Source organism: Rhea pennata, chromosome 3 (assembly GCF_028389875.1).
Source record: "Rhea pennata isolate bPtePen1 chromosome 3, bPtePen1.pri, whole genome shotgun sequence".
Lineage (NCBI taxonomy): Eukaryota > Metazoa > Chordata > Aves > Rheiformes > Rheidae > Rhea > Rhea pennata.
The window spans coordinates 10,351,338-10,372,727 of NC_084665.1; the positions used below are offsets into that span (position 1 = coordinate 10,351,338).

Below are 21,390 nucleotides of genomic sequence, written 5' to 3' on the forward strand. Positions count from 1 at the left end.
GTGCCGGTGCAGTGGGAGCACAGTGCTGTCCCACGCAGCGCTGTCCTCCGGGCGCTGGGGAAAGTGGGGCCTTCGTGTCCGAGCAGCGACAGAGGGGCACCGTGCCTGGCCGCCGGTGCCTGTGAGTCCTCACCCTTCGGGGCCCAGCCCTTTAGACTGAGATTCATCCCAAGGAGCTTTAGCTGCTTTAACTGGAAATAGTGTATCTTGTCTGAGCTAGTCACGCAGTCTTCCTCCATAGGCAGTTGGAAGAGAGGCATTTCCCAAAGGTGACTTATTTATTCCACTTTTTCTTTACATCTAAGTCAGCTCTTGCAGATACCACTCTGCCTTCGTTTACCATGGAAGGAGCCTGGCTGATTAACACAGTTTGGCCATGTACTCCTTCAGTATCTAAAGTTCCATGGCTTGAATCTTGAGCCCCTTTTTAGATGGTAGAAATGTGATGTAATTTCTTGTATCTCTGCAGGCCAGCTGAAATTACTCGGGCATTTCTGTGGCATGGCATTTGATGAGGGACCTGGTCACCTGAAAAGCGTAATCACCTCTGTTCTGCGTACAGTGGTTGTCATGCCCCATTTCCTTCCAACAAACTCTGTGTATCAATAATAGCTTTATTCTACTCTGCAGGTAATTTTTTTCGGCTCTTTGGCTATTTTAAAACACTTTGCTGGTGAGATCAAAGACTCATTTAATGTGGTTGGCTAGAAAAGTCATGCTGACTGCCTCTTTGCCTGTGATCAATTTGTTTTAAGCCAAGAAGTCCTCTATTTAAAGTGTCAAGATTTTTTCCATTCTTTGTATAGTTTTCTGTCACTGCTGTATTTAGTCTTTATCAAATCAATTATTTTGATAACTTTAAACTAATTAGCTACAGTATTGATGAAAATGTATACTTTGCAACGTTGCTTTTTTTTGCGTGGAGAAAATTCGTTGTCTTTTTACGCACTTTTATTTTCATTTTTTAATAAAAAGATTCTTCTGTAGAATCTGAGTTTAGAGCAGGCAAATTTCGGAAAGACAATGAACCAGGAAGCTGCTAGACAATTTTTTGGTTCTTTAACAGTCAAACTATATTTCACATCACCGTTTACACTATAGATAATGTCAAATAGCATATGATTGCATTCTTTGGATGAAATCCTGGTTTCAATTAAGTCAGTGACAGAACTCGCATTGATTTCAAAATCACACTCACTGTCTGATTCATAACTAAACTTCTCAGAAAAATGGGATCCTTGGAAGAAGTTGTAGCCTGAAAAAAGCGCAGATTGCAATTTCCTACTATTTTGGAGTCTTGTGGAGTCTAGGGGAAAGGAGAATATAAAAAAGCAGTGAAAGCTGTTCTTACGCTGGCAAGTTCTACCATGGCCAGCAAAAGCCCACAAAATAATTCTAAAAAAAGTTTTGTTGTAGATCTGCGGCTCAGTTGTAGTTTTACAGCTCTCATTATAGAACATTTTTAAGCAGTAACAAATATGACTTCCCTAGTTTGTCCTGTACTCCTCATGTAATGGCAAATATTAGAGCTCACATAAGGTATCTGGAAAGGAAAAATAAATTTCTCTTTGTAAAAGGATGAGATAGTTAGTTAATTGCCTTTAAAAAGCGAGCTGATGCATCTTCGCTTCTGATCCTCTTAATTTACAGCTCGGTTACTTTGTGGTTTGTTTCATGCATTTTCCCTAAGTTCATTCCAAACAGCTTTGTAATTAGGTCTGCAAGGGCCAAATGCAGTCCAGATGAAATCACTTGCATACCACCTGCCTGCTCTGAGGCATGCTTTGGACTTCAATACGTGGGAGTAAGTAACAGGATCGCAATGAATAGCCTCTCTGTTCAGTAGTGATCATGAGGAATTCTAGGAATGCCTGAAGAAAAGCATCTTTCTTTTGGAAAGAGTTTTCTTTTAGCTTTTAGGAGAGTTAGGTTAGAGGGAGAATATACAATGACTGTTCAGACTATTGCTTATATGTTATAAGTAAAGGGAAAATGCAAGCTCCTTGTTAGTGTCAGGCTTTTTTTTAAGTTCATCTGGAAAGCTTGTCTCACTAAAACAGTAGCAAATTTACTTTATACATTTTTTTAATATTTATATGTCTAAATATGCACATACTTTGTAAAGAGAAATCTGACCGTTAGGTTTTGCATTTGTTCCTCTGGATGATCTACTCTTCTGGTGTTTGTATCACTCATGTTTTTGCTTCCTCTTTGATTTTTCTGGAGCACTGCAAAAAATTTGGAATCTCGTTTTATCCAGCAGCTCTCCTGAATGCTCCTCATTTTTAGATCTTTCTTTTATCCAGTTTTGCTGTAGAACAGATTGACTGATGGTTTTGTTCTCTTTCTTTGAAATAATTGAACTTTTTTTTACCCATGGCAAGCCCCAATGAAGAGAGATAGCTGACAGGCTTAATTGTATGTAAGATTAAAAGATCAAGGCCTTTGTGTAAGTTCCATATAACTTCTAAGTAGTCTTTTCAGAAGTACTGAATGAAATAATTGTGTTTAAGGTTCTCATAAAGTTGTGTCTTAGCGTGCTCTTGTAATTTCAGCACAGAATACTTAGTACCAACCTGTTTCTATAGAATGTCTTTTAGAAAGGTGTGTGATGGTCTACTCTCAGTTTTTTTATGATGCTGGATGCTCTTTCATCCTCCTGTAGTAATGTCTTTGTGATATTTACTTATATATAAATTTTTATAGAAAGCAATAGTAAATAGCAACTATCCATGAGGCTTTTTTTGACTTTTTGCTGGTAACCATTATAAAATGTAATAGGGCTAGCATAAAATTTGAATAAGATTTAATTCAAAGATTGAAATTAGTTAGAATGTTTAATTGCTGGAACACAGTTCTTCATGAAGTCGTTGTTTAGACAAAAATCTCCTATTTAAATAAATGCAATTTTTGATTGTTTACATCATACATTCCATTTGGGCTCTTAACAAATTTGCATGTTTCCATTATATATTATACTTGTTCTTTTTCTTTAGTATTTTAAGTTGTTCAAGCATGCACTCATGTGATACTCTTAAGACAATACACTGAAAATGTCGTCAACATTTCATTATTACTTTGATATTGAAAATGCTTACCTTAATGTTAAACTTAAGAATGGAACTTCTTTTGCTCCTGCCATATATTTAGAATCTTCATATAATTTTTCTCTGTTCTAAGCAGGATTATTTGAATATAGTGAGATTATGTATTTTTGTCTGTGTTCATGAACTCTTTCAGATGAGAACTTCCGGTACAGAAACAGTTACCATTCCAATTACATGTTAAAATATTCAAAGCTTTTTTTTATCATGCATAACTTCCAAAGGGAATGCTTTTTTAAATAGGAAACATGGCACAAAGTTTAGCCAGAGATCCATGACTGCTGCTTTGTGAAAGATGAATCTGACACTAGCTGGTTTGGAATGAAAATATAAATAGGACAGCATTATGTGCCTACACGTGCATGAATGTGAATAATCATCTTATGGGACTGATGTCCAATCAGTCATTGGGCCAATAGTAAACTTCAGATGACTTCAGTGGAAGAAGAAATACTGCTGTGTACCACAGCAGTGGAGTTTTTTTTAGGCCGATGGCATGTCATTCATGTGAATACATCTTATGACATGAATACCCAGACCTCCTGAGCAGCCGTATTTGTTGGAATCTTCTGGAATTTTCTTAAGAAATTAATGTTTTGTTGCAGTAGTAAGGGCTTGTCATCATCTTGCTCTTCTCGACAAATCTGCCAGGTTGAGACTCAGCAACATTATGAGGGCTGCAAGGGGATTTTTCCCAATCCCTAGCCAAGGTTTAGGAATTAATGAACTTTTTTACAGCTGGTCAGATTTGGTGAGAGACTTTTAGAGGAATCATCCTGTATTTCCTTGTGCTATTTTTTTCCAGAGGTGGCCTGTAATATATGTCAGAGTAGCAGCCAGGGAGTGGTCTTTTGGGGAGCAAGACTGCTTGGGCAGCCTCTAAGCCTTGGGAGAAAATTTGGCGTCCCTGAGTGACCACCATGGACCGATTCTCCAAGCTACGTCTGTGCCCCAGCTGCGTCTCCAATGAACAGTCATTGATTCCAGTAGAGTAAGGGTTTTATAAGCTCCATCTGGCTGCTCCTGCTTAAAATGATAGCTTGCCTGTGCTTCTGGTTGAAATGCTGCTAAACATATAATTACTGTAGATTTAAGACTGAGTATAAGTTACATAGTTGAAATCAGTGGCCCTACATATGTGTAAGCTAAGTACACGCCTAGGTGGTGTATTGGATTAAAACTGTAGTGCACATAACATTCCAGAACTGAATCCATTTCAGGTAAAAGTGAAGAACTAGAGGAAGAAGAAAATAAGGTGGTGATAAATTTTGTTATTAAATAGTAAAGTAGAGATACTCTACTCTAGAGAAGAGTATCGTTGCCTCAAAGGTAATGTAGCAGACAGTGAAAATCTAAAATCTTATTTTAGAGACAGTTTCTGTAAACTTTATGAGCATTTACTGAATAATTTAACTCACTCGAGACTTTTTGTATTACAGCTTACTGGCAGGTAACTCCACAGCATGATATTCCAGATATTTGATCTTAGATGGTGTTGTCATGGTTGACATCTGTCATTTGCCCTAGGAAACCAAGTCTTATCCAGGCTTCTAATTAGGAAAGGTGCTACAGCTGGTAAGAGCTATCTTTAAGCTCATTTGAGCTCCAAATGATCAAGGTCCTGCTGAATGAGTTGCAAAGTTGTTGTCCTGTGCTGAAGGAATCTGTAAGAGATGTAAAATGTGTTTGTGTAGATCTAATGGAAAAGAGAAAGGCAGTGTTCCAGAAGGAGTTTCTATTCAGATGTTAGAAGTATTAACCTGATTTTTTAAATGTGACTTCTGTCACCAAAATCTACAGCTTGTATCTGCAAATGAATAAATAGCATTATATAAATAAGAAAGTGAACCTGAAAGTGAAGAATTAAAAATAAAATCATTGAGATATTTCTAGTCAAAAATATACCTGGCCAATGTAAATAATAAGTGGGGAATTAACACAGTCTTTTAATTTAGTTGCTGAAAGACAAACTAAGACCAAACATTGAAGAAATATTGAAGACAGAATTCCATTGGAAAAATATGAATAGTTACTCCTTTGGCAATAAAATAATCTTGCTTTATTTCCTTAGCAAAATAATAAAATAAAGTAACATTAAGTAGCACTTACAGAAGTCATGGTAAATTCTCAGTTTCCGTCACCAAAAACTGAGAATGGACACTTACTGCTCTCCAAAATCTCATTATGCTCCAAGCAAGTTATGATAAAAGTCAGCGTATTCTTTCTTTCATTCATATCAGCAGTGAAAGTAATATGTAGAAGAAAATCTGTTTTATTTTGAATTATGAAGAAAATGGAAATAGAAAAAAGACTAAATGTAAATTATACTGCTTATTTTTTTGAGGCAATATTAGTTTGCTATGACTTTATTGTATTGTCACAACCCTTTTATACTGTCAAACTGCCACTATCTGAGAAACTCCATAAAAGCTCCATTCATTCTGTGCTCAGGCTTGGGCCATTTTTTTTTTTTTCTGTCTTCAGGCCTAAGCATTTAGCGCATAAAGTAAAATTTGGGGGAATAGTCACATGGAATTTCTGCTTAATGGTTTCCTTTGCAGTCCTTCACAAAACTCTGCTACCCGGAACACCTAGATCTCCAGCAAGTATAAATAAAGAAAGAAATGGTGTTTTTCCTGGCTGTGGGCTAGCTGGGGTTTGGTACTTAATTTCTATTTCATATGTGCAGTTTCTAAGGTTGGGCACAAAATATTTAGGGCCATTGTTTTGCTGCCTGGCCACTTCCCTCTGCCTGGCGCTTGGGGAGGGAGGGCCCTTGAATCCTGCTGCGCCTTGGGGAGCCTGGGAAGGGTGGGAGCGGGGCCGGAAAGTACTGCCATGCTCCTGGCACGCTACCGAAAGTGGAGAAGGGAGCGTGCAGTCCTGGTTTCCTTAAACCGCCAGCTTTGCCTATGAAAAAGACGCGCGGTACCCAAGGCACGATCGTTTCTTGTGGTTGCAGCGCGGTGGCAGTTTTGCTCCTGTTGCTGTGCTGGATCTTAGCAGGGACAGCCAGGCCATGGCAGGGCCGGGTGCTTTCTTCTGTGGTGACCAGCCGAAGGAATCGGTGCCATCTCCAGTAACAAATGCTGGGTTTCATAAAACTGAATGAAGCAGCTGCTGCCACGATGAAAATATTTTGTTGGCTTTTCCTCTGTATTTCAGTTGCGTCTTGCCTTATAGGAGCTTCTGGTTCACTTTGTGGCAGCTGTGGGTTTCTGTTGGACAGTTTTGCAAACCTTTGCTGTTTCTATGTATACATGTGTGTGTTGATGTTTTTCTTAAAATGGCCTTGTGGTTTTGGAGATTTTCTGCATTTTACATTTTGATCATTCTGAAGTGAACGATGAAAATAACTAGACAATGATCTAGCTAGATAATGATCTAGCATATTGCTGCAGGAAAGAGAAGGAGTAGTGTGTTTAGATTTAAACTTGAGTCTTTGCAAAGAGGAATGGAAGGGATGCCAAAAGCAGAGTGTAAGGATCTGGTGAGAAGGCTATATAGAGGCAGATACCCCCGAGGCTTCCCCTAAAAAGTCCTAAAAAGTCTCCTTACAAGGAGACCTAGGTAAAAGCACATAGCTCCATTCAGGAAGAGCCATTTCTGTATATCGTTTAAAAGTAATTTGCATACCTCAGTTTGGAAGCCTCTGCTATAGCTTATTTATGTCAGTTGGGGTTTCCCTACTGGCATTTGTGAATCCAGGATTTCGTGCTAGAGATTTAACAGTAGATGAGTCATTGATCATGATACATATATACACCAGAACTAACAGAAATGTGTCTGATCCGAGAGAAACAGCAATTGCAAAGTCCAGCAGACTTAAAGAGTTTGTCCTCCATTTTCCATATATTTCTCTAGCTGTAACACATTACTGGATGCCTGTTCTTAAAATCTCATCATTCTGCATACCGCCTTTCTTCCCAGCATGTATTTGGGCATGATGTTTTACTACTCCTGTTACAACCCTCTGCAGAAGTCAATGCTCCTTACTGTTGTAAAGGCTTTAAATCCTTAAAAACGTTAATCCCTAGCTCTAGCATTTTGTGAAATGCCAACTGCTGATAGCATGCTGCAAATAAAGCACACATAAGATAATATTGAAGAAAAAGACTAGTGCCTCTGGCCTGCCTGATGAGGAATGTGAGGGTGCAGGTCCATGTTGAACTGACTTGGGTGCAAAGCTTTTTTAAGGGGATTCCCTCTCCTGCTTAAATTGCTTTTTCTTCTTATCCTATTGTAATATGCTGTTCCCCTATTCCATTAGCTGTGCTGATGCATCTGTTTGTCAGTCCAAACTTTAACTCAAACCAGTGAGCTGAGTTTAGAATAAAAGGAAGAGGTTAGGGTTTAGGGTTCTCTTTACTTACATCATTTCAGTGTCTCACAAACAGCCGCACAAGTGCAACAATGTGAGTGGCACAGTAGGAAGCTACTAGTTTACTCAGATTTGTGCAAAAGATGGTAGGAACCTGTTATGGGAAATCATAGTGGTCAGCTTAGATTGCACCTGCTTTTTTGATACCCGTTGAAGCAGTCTCCCTAGAGTAAGTACCCTGTGTAATTTCTGTGCTCCTTGTGTAATTACTGTATATGTTTGTAAAGGTCTTCAGAGGAAGACCACATCTACCTAATACAAATAGTTAAACTTTGATGGACAAAACCCTCGCTGTTCCCACTTGCTGGCCACAAGGGTTTTATGAATTTCCCTGAGTATGTGGTTTTTTACTAGGTGCCACAGTTGGGCAGATTTGACCATATGTCTTTATCAACTTGTTCTGGCCAGAAGTACTTTGCTGTCATAAAAACCATCAGGGCCAATATTCTTCAAGAAAAGAAAGTAACATTGTCTTCCCCCCTCTCTCCTTCCCCCAGCCCCATCCAGCAGTGTTGTTACAAATGCTGGCTTTCTTATTAAGCTTCCAAATGGTCTGTTAGCCCTTCTGTTATGACAGAAATTACTGTTCTGCCTGGAATTCTATTGCAGGACTTCCAGTCACAAATTTTTTTTTTGCTTTAGCATCAGTAAAGTACTTCAATTTTTTGCATACTGTACAGCTGACTAGTTACACTAGGGACCAGAAAAGCTGGTATTGTTAGCTTTGGCAGTTACTAAACTTAAGCAGTGTTCCTTTATATTTTTCTGTGTTCTTCTTTAAAATGATTGAATAGTTGAGTTTTTGGAAACAAGTAGGAAATGTGTGCTATTTTTCTACTCTCTTTTGGGTTACTGGTCCTGGTCATGTGCTAGCACTGCCATTCACTTTTGATTAAGATGTCAGCTGTGTCTCTAACCTCTTTATTATTGTCCATGTATTGACCAAGGCTTCAGGCGTGAGGCTCATTGAGTGCAGAGAGAGTCGCGGAGGCTCTGCAGAGGGAAGCAGGACGTCTCAGCAGGCAGCTCTGCATTTGCTCATTGCAGATTTCTTTGTGGCTTTAGTTTTATGTTAGTGATCAGAGGTAGGCAAGCAGAAGCAAGGGTTTATGTAAATCTATTGTCCCTGACATGGCTGTGGGTGAAAAGGGACCTGGTCTGGTCTGTGCTGGTCAGTGGCTGGGATGGTGATCTGGGCTCTGGCTGAGTTGGGGATCGCTTCTGTCCTGTCTGGTTTCCTCTGTCTGTTCAGCCTTTGTGCTGTGAGCGGCGTTGCGGTCATGAGCAACGTGTGTCGGTGGCTTTCTTCCTTTGTGTGTTGAACTAGATTGTTAATGCAGTTCCTACCTGTGTACTGTGCTGAGTTGGAAAAAGATAACATGTAACATGCTTTAAATTACAAAGGCTTAACCAATGCTACATCAAGCTATACGTTACTATTAAATAGCAATGATTAGCATGAATGTCAGTAGTCTGAAGGGCCCAAGAATAGTTCTGTGCTCTCCACTGGTAAGTTATGTGGTTGAGTACTGGCATGCATAGTAGAATCAACAGATTTCAGCAAGGTGATTTATAAATTATGCAACATGATTTAAAACTCAGCTTAGCAAAAATAAGAGAAATACATTGCTTGATGTACAGCAGGCCAGCAGTATGATTCTGGGCCCATTTATGTAATTATAAATTGAAACTTATGCTGTGCTTCAAGTCTCCTATTGTTGATCAAGTTAATCTTATACTTTAATTTATTATCTTGTAGCTGTGCACATAATTCCTGGTTGACAGCACATTTCATAGTTTGTTTAAGTAGGCCCCAGACTGAAGTTAGCAGCATGTGATATAGTTAGGCCTCAGTGCCATCTCTTGTGAATTGTTTATAAATATTGCTGATCAACTGCTTGTATGTAACTTTTTTTTTTTTTTTTTTTTTTTAAAGAAACCTTGAGAGACTCAAGGTTTGTAGGAAGAAATGGTATCTTTTATCAGGCTAACTGATGAGACCAACAAACAAGCTTTTGGACACCTAGGCGCTCTTCCAGGACTCTGAAAAATTGCACTGATAATTTATATTGATCATTTGTGTGTTCTGTTTCCAAAAAAAAATGTGGCAAGGGTGGTTGTAATTCTTCATTCCTTGAAAAAGACTGACTGGAGACTACTTGTAAAGTTGGAGAGTGAGGGCTTTCCACGTGGAATTGAGGAAAAGATTACTTAAAATTTCCCTTTGTTACTTCTTCTCACAGGAGCACTACTGGGATCTTCTGATGAACAAAGCTAGAAGGAACTCCATTTTTGTGTTCCTCAATTTCATATAAGCATGAACTTGCTCTTTTGGAGACTGTGCAGAGAAGGTTCAGGTGCCAAAACCTGTTATAGACAAGGTTGCTAGATCCTTGACAGAGAAAATAATGTTTTACTCTTGACAGGCTTGCTACACGTTGCCTAATACAGGAAACCATTCTATGTAGGACCAAGACTTTTTCCTTTCTTTCTTTCTTTTCTATTAACAGAGACTTTTCAGGTTAGATTTCTAACTCCATTCGATATGGAGCTGTTGGAGTTGTTAATTTCCAACTTCGTTGTGGGTCTGGACATAGAGTAGAGCCTATGTTGGTGCAGTTCATTTACAGATTTTCTTACAGTAATAGGGTTATACCAGTTGTCTGTGAAGATCTATTTATGTATCACTGATATTCATTACTGTGGTCTGCAAAATATAACTTCCTCCCTTCTAGAGGTAAACAGACTTCGTTATAAGTGATTCTTTTCTTTTTGAGAGATCTCAGAAAATAGTATGAAATTCTTAATCTGTGCCTCTATGAAAAAGTCCAAATGGTTTTGGCACATATTGTAGACTGTGGAGCGTGAAGTATGCGAATGACTCCTCAATGTGCTTTTTAAATCAAATCCAGAGTTCACATTTGCCTAGTGTTTGACTGATCTTGGCACTTGGTTGACAGCAAGCTGGCTGGGGTTTAACCTGCATCAGGCATGGTCAATGTTTGCTTAACTAAGAAGGGCAGGAAGAAGAAGTGACAGGCCATACCAGCTTCTTCTGCCAGCATGGCATAGCTGTTATACTACCATCACACTTCCCTTGTGGATTTGTTTCATGATCTAACATAAAGGTGGGTTTTATGCCTTGATTTTCAGAATTACGTTTTTAGCTGTCCCCTGAAAGGTAAGATTTTCTCTTATCGCAGAGCTCCATCTACTGTTGGTGTACTTGGTTCCGCTCCGTTTCCCTCTTCTTCAGTGTTCTCTTAAACTGACAAACACAGCTAAAAACTGTCATCACCCTTCCTGCACTCTTGCAGTCCATTGTCTCCTTTGTCCTCCTTGTTTTCCTCCAAATTTCTCTGCTACTTCCTTTCTCTACCCTAGATTTACTTTCCTAAATACTGCGAGCACTGCCATTGCATTCCTCTGACCCACAGTTTTGGGTGTCATTCAGATCTCTTGGGGTCAGAGCATAAAGACTGTGGCATGTGGAGGATTCTGCAGTGTGCTTAACAGCTGTTGGAAAAAGCCTCTTATCTGTGCATACATCTAATCTTTCCTCCAGATTCTCATTATCTCATGTCTCTGTTATTATAACAGACTGGCCTTGATAAATGCAGTCTTAGTACACTAAAATCAATTTGAAATGTTTCTGCAATTTTTAGCCTGCTCTTCTAATGGTGTCACTGCCCTGTTTGCTTGTCACTCTGTTGGCTTCTTGCGCATCAAACATTACTGCCCTTGTGTACTTTTGAGATTCTTCACTGTGATTCCCAGTGACCGTCACCTGTTCTCTGTCTCTCTCAGTAATAAGAAGCCTATTCTCACCCCAGTCACTTCAGGACCCAAGCCTTCATTGTTTATTTTTTGCGTTTTCAACTCAAGACCTTCATACTCTGATTTTTTGCTGCATCTTGCACTTCAAAAAATGCCAGTGTAACATCTGGCAAACTACCTCATTATTCTTCTTCCAGTTCCTCATATGAAATCTCTTCTCTATAAACAAACCGCTGTTTCAAGACTCTTGTCCAAACAGTATTCTCTCATTATTTTTAATGTCCCTTCGTTTTACCTGCGTGTGTCTCTAGCAACTTGTTTAGTTATGAAGTGCTTGGGATAGAAGGTATCTTTGGTTCTGTTTTGGTAACAATGCCAAGTGAAATAGCACGTGGCCCATGACTACAGCTCTGAGGTGGTATGGAAATACAGATACTATTGTGCTCTTCTAAAATGTTTTGGTTGTAACAGCTTGTGGGTGAAACCTGGTCTGACTAGATGCTTAGACAATTTAAAAATGAACATACGTGAATACCACACAGGAGGAACAGAGTCCTCAAGTTCGATAACGCATCCCTTGTTCACACTGTACCAAGTCCTGTGTTACTGGAGCTTGCCCGTTATTCCTTGTAACATGAAATCTTCTCAAGTTTGTTTCTCATCTAAAGAAGACGCAAAACACAAATAATTAAAATCAGGCAGCATTTATTCTGGGAAGATATAAATGTGGCAGCACTGTTCAGCTGCTCCTTTGTGATGATTATTAATCATTCAGGATGCTTTATGAATGCTAAACACTGCCCTGGCACAATGCAGTGGGGAACACCATGCTTCATCCAGCACTTGCAATGCTATCAGCCATAGCTTATCATAGTTTATCTTTTCCTATACTGGAATACATAGCAAAAAGTATCTCTATTCTGAAATACTTCTCTTGAGACCATACCTTTATGGACTATGTTTTTTGCCCATATTGAGATTCAGTAGACAATGCCAGGTTTTTTACTGATCTTCTGTTTGTTTTATTGCTTCACAGAAGGAAGAGTTTTCCAGCACATCAGTCTAATTAGACCACTGCTTATCCATCCAGTCCAGAAGTGCTTTGTAAGTTACTTGCTTTTAAATTAGAAATGACAATTAAATAGAATTTGCAAATGTAATGCTTATGGCTTCTTAATGTTTCTTTAATATATGAATTTAAGCATATGGTCCACTGTTGTGTTATTACCCTTTTGAATCAATTACATATATATGTGTATATATATATATATATATGGATATATTACTAGGCTTCATATAAGTTATCTTGCAATTAGTATGGTTAAACTGATTAAGAATATCAGAGAACAAAGAGGCTATTAGTTGAGGTAATTTCTAGATCTAAAGTATTTCACAGCAGTATTGTCTTACACTACTTTTTAAATCACAATCTACCGTCATCTTTCTTGTGGTTTCTGTGGTGGCATTAGACTGTTCTTAAAGAACAAAGTGAAACGCAACATACTTTTTTTGTTTTGTGGTGTCATCTCTGTTGGAGTAGCATGCTGTGCCATGGAGACATGAACAAGTCATTGTGGGAAGAAAGGTCAGGGAGTTGGTAGTGTCACTGAAATGTTTGTAACCTGAACCCATAGCTTAAAATGGCCAGGATCCCAAAGAGACAGTTTTATTAATTGAGAACAGAGCTTGAGTAGCAGTAGGGTTGACTGTAACATTTGGTGCACAACTTGTTGGCACTGGAAAAAATGATGACTGGTGAATTCTGAGATAGCTGTTATCATTATTTCCACAAAACCAGCTCACTCAGTTTGCGTTGGATTAGCTAAGATTCATAACCATGTGGGTGACCAACCTGTGAAGAGATAATTCATAAAGTAGCAGATGGAAACACATTTCAGTACAGTAGGACTGCCCAGGCAGCTGTTGGGATTCCAGAAGCATTCCCAAATTGCAGGTCACCTTAACAATAATGTAACACATCTTTGGCACTTGCCTAGCTCTTGCTTGGTTCATACTAACCTCAGTAATTTTCATGACAAAACTAAGCCAACAAAAAGATCAGCCAGATGTTCCATCTCATTCTTGCTCTCTCTAAATCAGACCTCTTCATGACTGAATTTTGAACTCTGTCACAGATAAATTTACATGTAACATTGGCAGCAGATAGAGTTGCTGGGGTGCAAAGCCTGCAGACTAATGACAAGTACTGGCTCAGTGATCTAGATTTAGAAAGACACCTTTCTCCCAGTCTTTCATTGTATATTTTGACAGCTAGCCAACATTTCAGACCCTAAAGAATCTTCTTCCTCCAGTCCCAAAGGAGCTGCATCTCAAATCACCGTTGTTCAGCTTGCGGTTACCTTACTGTCTCTCTTGCAGCCTGCTCGCTTTAGGATGAGTAGGGCAAGATATAATGCCTAACTGTTACCTCCTAGAAGAGAAGAGATGCGAGGAATGTATTTTAGAGTTCTCTAAAGTTCACGCTGGGAAATGATAGTGGCCATTCCTCCAGACAGTTCCCTGGGGGGGTACCTGAATGTCTCACTCATTGGCATCTAACAGTGTGTCATGGGAGACCCTCGCCATGTGCTCTGGATAGTCTATGAAATCGGCCTGGAAAAATTAGGATGCGGTTCAGTGATAGACTATGTCACAGTCACCACGAAGTGGCCATGCTGCTGAAATGCTCTCTAGTGCGCCGTTTCTGTTGGACCAGTGTTACCAGTGGCTCTGGATCTTGCAAACAAATGTTATAGTTGGCACTTTTGAAAGCTGGAACCTTTTCTCCGCCATCAATTCACTGCGATGAAGCCCACATTTAGCCAGTAGTGAAGGATAAGGGGGTACTGCCTGCTAAAGGCAGGAATTGCCTCATGTGCTTACAAAATGTCTCAACTCCAGGCTTAACAACTCGGAGTTAGTTGATCTCATATTCCCAGCTCCATGTTCTCTGAGATATACCAAAGAGTATTGCTCTCTATTTTTTTCCCCTTTCCTGTTGCACGTGATTCAATGTTAACTGTTAACCAACGTTAACTGTTACTGCTTACATTGAATCTGTTTATATTTACTGTTAAAGCTTAAGTCAGTGATTGGAACAGCTGAAGAGTGATACTCTTCCTGGAAATACAGCTAGCGCTAGGCAAAGCTTACTAATACACACGTGAGAAATTGTAGGTGGATGATGTATTCCCAACGGGTGAAGTAGATGACAATAGCATGGCAACTAACAAACAGCAACAGAAGTCTGTCTTGGCATTTTGTGTGGAGCCAAAGAGAATACATGCTGTTCAGAAACCAAGTGGATAACAAAGTATTGGGCTGTAGTAGGAAAACAATATCCAGGCGCTCCTAGAGTTCAGACAGCGCTCACCTTGTTACTAGGATGCGATGGGCTTTTGATGTATATGTACACATGCATATATGTGTATTTTCTAAATTACATTGTGTCTCTAATTACTTAGAATTCTAAATACCAAAAAACAGTTAGAGTACATTTGGGCTTTTTTTTTTTTAATAAAATGTTTTCTAAGAAACATAATTAAGTATTTATTTAAAAAAAAAAAAAAAAAAAAACAGCCCAACTCTATAACGTAACGTCTGGGTCTAGTGCTGATCCTCTAACAAGAATGCTGTGACCCATGAAGATTCATCTTAGTTAACTGCATTTGCATTCTATAATCACATTTATGTTTAGCTTGGAAGCCTGTTTGAAACTTTCTCAAACTCAGGTTTTTCATAACAATGTTGGAAGTATAAAAGCTTTCAGATAAGACTCAGTCCTTGCAACGTAGATATTAGTAAACTTTCTTTTATTTTAATTAAGTACAAGACTGCACAGTGACTGAGATTTATTTAGCACAGCTGTTTGATGGAAATAATGGATCTGAGGGCTGCTATTTAATAAGATTTTTTTTTTAAATGGAGTTTGTTAGAAACATCTAATTTCAATTGTTGCTATGTCTGATGCATCTTGTATTATTAAATGACATGGTGACTTGACAGCAATTAACAAACTAGTTGTTTTGATACACTGTTGGTGCTTCAGCATTGAGTTGCCTAGCAATGTCAGGCTGGTGATACAACCAGAGCTTTTGCCTAGGAAGTCTGCATGTGTCACCGTTCTGTCAGATGTTACTTGTTTTGGTTCTGAATCTCTTTCGTGAATGTTTGAATGTTCAATTGTCTTTTGTATTTCTTTTCTTTCTCTTCCTACTGTTTTTGTTCTAACACCAGAATAAGACATTTTATTATGGTGGGCATCAGTAACAGAAGCAACCAGGGGATGCATTTTTTTATTTCTTTAAAAAAAATTTAAATACCCCCTTTGTGAAATTTAACATTGGTTGCTACAGAAAGATTACTTGCCTTTCCTTCTGTTTTTCAAGTATATCAGACCTTGATATTCTATTCTACAGACAGCATTTTGTATTCTATTTGCTGAGCTGATGAAGGCTAAATGTTTCATCAAAGTCTCTTGGGGAGAAAGAACCAAACAAATTCTTCTTCATGTTAGCATGTTAGCATGTGATCAAGACTTCGTATCTTCTTACTCTCAGAGGCAGCAGCCAGAGAAAGAAAGGTGAGCCCGATTTGAAGAATTGGGGGGAAAAAAACACAAGTAACCATTCATTTCTATAATGCTAACCTAATCTACTGAGTCATTCTTCTGGCTGGAAGGTTTTGTGTTCTCATGTTGCACTGTGGCTCCGTATTTCTGAGGCTGTCATAAAAATGAGAGGCCTGAAGGAAAAGATACTGAGATAGGAGTAGACAGTAAGCTAGCTGCTGTCTGTCCTCAGACATCCATGCCTGGATTTCAGGGGTGGAATATTGACTCAGAGTTTAGATTATATATCTCTTAGCTTGGTTTCATGTTATTTAGAGCTTGTTTATATGAATTTATAAAACTGATTGTACAAATTCCTGAAAGAAAAAAAACAATCAAGAAAACTGTTGAACACAAAATCCTCACTTCAGGCTCAAAGTTTCTGAGCACCAAATTGCAAAAGAATATTCCAAAGAAGTTCAGTTATTTGCTTGGTCTAATCAGATATGCTCCGCTAGATATCATCTCTTGGACACCACTGGGGATAGGATCTTTGATCCAACCCCGTATGATCATTATGTTATCGGATGGATACTTCTTTTACAATTAAAATACAGTATTTTGTTAGCCCTTCTCTTCTTTCTCCAGGCAGAAATAAAATTGCACAGGTAATGTTATGTTCTTAACAAGTGTAAGTCATGGCATGGACCAAACTACGAGAGACTCTCAGAGACAGCAAGAGGCACTTCTGTCTAGCATTTGCTTTTCTCTCTTCTCACACTGGACAAGCTCTGTCTGTTGTCGTCCTCTGGACTCTGCCCTTTCCCTATAATTAGTTGTGAGCACAAGAACAGTGCTTTTGGTCCCTCTATAGTGAGAGTCTGCTGTGCCCCTCCAAAGATGCATGCTTGTAAAACAGGCATCATTCAGCCCTTAGAAGATTTCTGTGGATTCCCACCTCCTTCCTTAGCACTTTAGTGTAAGGATGTTAGTACACAGCTGCTTCATTAGCTTTGCTTGTTAGTTGGAGAGAGGGTGAGCTATGTCAGAGAGTACATGGCTACAAACACGTCAGTTAAGAAAGGATGAGCTAGGACAGAAAGTACACGGCTGCAAAAACTTCGGTTACTGGCTGAAGATCCCAGTTCAGCATCTCATGTTTCAGATGCATAGTCCCCATCCTCTTTCATCTTTTTCTTACAAAAGAAAAAGAGTAGGTATGCAAAAGGCCTAACATTTATGCAGCATGCAGAGGACTTGTTTGACAGTTAACTGAGGCTTATCTGGAGGCTAGTGGCAGCAACAGCTATGTCCTACCATTCAAAGACATACCGAGCCAAAGCCTCTGTAATCCCTAAGATTGGTTTCATATAAAACATAGCCGCACTCCCATTTAGGGATGTGTTGGTGTGACCTTACGAACTGATGTGGACTTCTACGCACAGACACTGTGATCTGTAGTGTCCTGCTCAGCTGCTTACTCAATAACAAATGAACTCTTAAGTTAAGACTGTTGTAACACAAACCTTAAAGTAAAGGCATTATCAATGTTATATTAAAGTTCGGCCAGTTTTGCCTATCATGAATCTTCATGCTGCTGTGTTGTTGTTTTTTTTTTTTTTTTTTTTTTTTTAAAGAAAAGACTTGACAGTGTGCCTTGGATATTATTAGCTAGCAAGCTAGCAACAGTGTTATTCAAGTTAGTGAGCCTGTTAGCAACTCGGTCATAAGATATCTCTGTTTTACTGTATTACTATCATGTTTAAGAATACAGCCAGAATGTGAAGAGATGCAGAACTTCATTGAGTTTGAAAGTGGACAAATACACTACAGCAGAAGTTTCCTGCCCAAAATTGAAATAACGGTAATCAGGGAGCTAAGGTGAGGAAGGTCAGATCTAAGGAAGTATGAACTTATTTCTGGAAGTGTTTAAGTACTTGAAGCTTTAACTGGAGATGACTCATTTTAGGACTGAGACCTGTTACTCTCTGCATACTTATTTGGGCTGTTGAAAGCGAATAAATGAATGCTGCTGCAATAAGTAGATATTATTATGTGCTATTCTACAGTTCTTTTGCCTTATTCTTTTTTTTCCCCGTCTCTTTGTTTTTTTCTTTCATACTTCACAAAAAATTATATGGCAATTTATGTTAATTGTGTCTGGAAATGCAAAATAATTGACTGAATTACATTTAAGAAAGCAAGTTCATTTAATTCAGCATGACATTTGCCCAAATAAATCTCCTTTTTATGGTATTTCTCAATTTTTGTCTATAAGAAGTCAGATTATTTATATACATGTATAACATTATGCATATATATATGCACAGGCAGTATATTTTCCTTGCAGAAACAGTTTGTGTATGTAGCTTCTTGCCAAGAAAGTGGTATTCCTGACAGTGTAAATCTACACGACTTCGCCTGTCAACTTAACTCAGCAAGAAACTCATTTGTGGAAGACCTGTTTGCTAGGTAAAACATTTCTAGATGAGATAATTTAACTACCCTGACCCCATGCTGGGAACATTAGTCATGGAAAGGGGCAGCATTGGCATGGAGGAGGAACAGGACCCATCTCATTGCATGCCATTTAAAATGAGTGTTTCCTTGTTGACCCTCACAAGTAAGTATTGATAAATATTTATTAGAAAGGCCTCTCTGCTATACCCCGATCTCTTTTTCTAGTGGAGTAACACTATGTAGATCTATAGTGCATGCCTAACCTTCAATACAGATGCATCTTTTGAGGTTTCTTTTCAGCCTGCATTTTGCTCTAGGAGTTAGGTAATCCTTAAATCTCTGTATCTGAGCATCAGCTTGGAAAACAAGTTTAATTTATATATGTTCTGAGTGAAAATGAGGATGTTCTGAGAGTGAAAGTTCTATTTAATATCAGTCACAGAAATTTTAACTCTTCAGCTGTGCTCACTGGTAACAATGTACAGCCAAAAGATATGAGAGATAAGATCTTTTCCTGGACTACGTTTGAGCCGATCTGGGATGACAGAACCTATTTCAGGCCAACAGTTATTCTGAGGTTTCCATGGAGATTAATGATGTCAGAGAGGAGCAACATCTGAGTGCAGTTTGCTAGCAAACAAGGCTATATTATGCTATAGTGGAGAAGTGAAATCTTGTATTTCTGGGGTAGGGAGGAAACTGGAAACTCACTTTCTTTTTTTGGTAAAATAGTAAAGTGCATTTTCTCAGTGGATTGCAATTTGGTTTTAATTTGTGCTGAAGTGGGCTGAAGTAATGCTTTTGTAGCGTGGTTGTTTTCCTACAGTTCATCTCAGTACTGTAAGTGATGATTTCAGACACCGGGATTCTACCATCTCATACCATCTGTTTTAGCTTTGATTGCTGTTCTCTTTACTTGCATATTCTTTGTATTTTGCTGTTAGCTTACTGAACTGTCTGGCATTTGCTGCCTGTACTAAATTGCCTTGTCTTAAGGGTGATGCCTGGGTTTTCCTATGGGTATATTTGCAATGCATGAGCATCAAAATAACAGAGTAGTTTACAGCTCTGAGTTTTTTTGAAGCTTAAGATTTGCCAGGAAGGATCATAGGAGCAAGATGAGAAATGGTAAAGTCAGAACATATAAATGTTGCAAGTTTACAGGCATAATCTAAAGCTAAAATTTGACTGGTAAGAATTTTCTACCATTACCTGCAGTTTTCTGAAGATTAAAATGTTACTCAGTTCTGGAGAGGTTACTGAAAGGAACTGAGTGTGTTCAAATAAGTAAAGGATGCCTAAGACTTTTATCTCAGATTTGTGAAGGGAGGGAGGGAGAGATCTAACAGTGCCTAGGGCCCACTGAACACTGATCTAACAGGGCCCACTGAAACTGTGTATCTTTTCCACCATTCTTGCATGGGAAGCAGGCCCTACAAGCAGTGCTGCTTTCCTGTTTTTGCCTAGCTTCTTCAGATCCACAACTGTAGTCTTACTGTGCAGTGCTTGAAGGGCGCTTGTAAACGTAAAGTTTCCAAAAATAAAGTCAACAAGCAATACTGAAGTTTAGCAAGTTTTTCAGGTTTGGGCAGAAAAAAGTGTCAGAAAGTCTTATAATTTTTCATTTAAGTTGAATTCACTTTCATTAACAAGCCAGTTGTTGCTTCTATAACACTGTTAACTAGAGAAAGGTGTGTGTATGCATACATGCACACACAACGAGAATAACAATAATGATGGCAAACAATGTAAAGTCTCTGCTTTGCCTTTTTTTTCCCTCGGAGAATTATTAAACAAAGAACAATGTTTTCTTGAGCACCTATATGCTTTAGTCATCCTAAACGGCTCTTGCTTTTTAAGCTTTCCATGATACTGCCATGTTGTGTTTCTAGGTAGATTTTGTAGGCATCCAATAGGCAACTGATGATTCCCTAAGAAATTTTGTTTGAACAGCAGACCATATGCTCTACTGCCAAAATAATTAATGGGAAATGCATGATATTCTAGTATGAGTATCTTAGGTTTGTATTTCCTTCTTCAGTTATATGTTTGCTTCATTTGATAATAACTGCTTGTAAATAGTGTTTGTAACAGAAGTAGTTCTTTTCAATAACATTTCTTTTTGTTGTTGAGGGAAGTGCCAGATCATGTAAACTTGTTTTTGTGCCTCACGTTCCAAATTAGCTAAATATATTTATTTTTTAGAAAGTTTACTTCTTAGAAATTGAAGATCTGCCTCAGAGCTCCGATTCTTTTTTGTCTGAATTTATCAGAAAAGGACTTTCTCCCCCCCCCTTCACCTCCCCTAGCCAGTTTCTAAATTCCTGAAATGCAAAGCTTGCACAAGAGAATGGCCTAGTCTCATACAGAGCAACTGATAGCTCCTTCTAGAAATCAGGACAAGTTAATATATTCCACATGTTCTCTGTCCCAGTTTTTCAAACTGATTATTTTGAAAAATTAAGTAAGCCTATCTTTATTTTGCAGGAAATGTTTGGTGCCACTAGGCAGCAATACTGTTGAAAAGAATAAAGCTGGAACAGCTTTTCATAATGTCCTCGGAGAAGTGGCCAATTGCGATACGAGTGATGTGAACAGGACTCCCTGTTCTCACTGGGTGCTGAGCACTTGAAAACCCAGGCACTTCATTCATGAGCCTAAAAAGGAGAGAAAGCTGCTTTTGAAGCTCTAAGGGTGGAGCAGTCCTGAAAGTCTGGCCCTCTACGGGTAGCACAAATGCACGCTATACGACTGTTTATACAGTAATGCTAGATATATGACCGTGCATTACCAGGAGGGCTGAAGCTTTAGTGCATCACTTGACTGAAGAAAAGGGGAAAAGCCTGTTCCAGGATTATCTCCTCTAAAGTAGTACATCCTTTCTGCGGATCTGCAGTGGGTTAGTGGCAGTTTCATGTATCTCCATATGGGAAGTGAAGCTTGGGTGCTGCAGCTACAGCTTGCAGCATTGTTCATGTTATTTCCAGTGAGAGAGTAAAGTCCAGCAAAGCGTTATGTAATCTAGAAGGGTGTTGAAGTGCCTTTGGTAAATTAACAGAGAAAACACAAAGCAGAGGAAACTTAGGGAGAGAGGGAGCATTGCTCTGTTTGTCTTTAAG

General features: G+C 38.8%; 1 protein-coding gene across 8 annotated transcripts in view; it reads left to right on the plus strand.

Moving 5' to 3' along the window:
• The window catches only part of PLCB4 (phospholipase C beta 4), a 223,036-nt gene that overhangs the window by 70,811 nt on the left and 130,835 nt on the right, over window positions 1-21,390 (plus strand). For all 8 annotated transcript variants that reach the window (XM_062571532.1, XM_062571531.1, XM_062571537.1 and 5 more), the window contains one exon: window positions 12,299-12,366. The gene's annotated coding sequence lies outside the window, so the exon portion shown is untranslated. The remainder of the gene's footprint in view (window positions 1-12,298; window positions 12,367-21,390) is intronic.